This window comes from Morus notabilis, unplaced genomic scaffold (assembly GCF_000414095.1).
Source record: "Morus notabilis unplaced genomic scaffold, ASM41409v2 Scaffold9538, whole genome shotgun sequence".
Classification (NCBI taxonomy): domain Eukaryota; kingdom Viridiplantae; phylum Streptophyta; class Magnoliopsida; order Rosales; family Moraceae; genus Morus; species Morus notabilis.
In genome coordinates this window covers 1-325 of record NW_010358628.1, presented here as the reverse complement: position 1 = coordinate 325, position 325 = coordinate 1, and positions in this window count along the sequence as shown.

The window sequence follows — 325 nt, the reverse complement described above, 5'->3', positions numbered from 1 at the left end:
TTCACCGATTCGAGTTTTTAGTTTTAGGTTTCTACAGTAAAAAATTCTCAGAAAATATCACATCTAACTTTTTCTGCTACAGTGAAAAGCTCTCAGAAAATGTCACATCTCAGCTCGAATTGAAAACTCGAATCCGCGAAATGAACGAGGCCTTAGATTCGTAAATCAAATCCCAATGTCTGGCTCTATAAGGTTTAGGCAAATTTTGGGTCAAGGTTTGGGCTTTATTTTCGGATCAAGTTTGGGCTTTGGGCTTTATAAGCTGAATAAAAATACAGAAATAGTAAAAAATAAGCCAATATGAAAAGCTTAAGGAAGTATATAG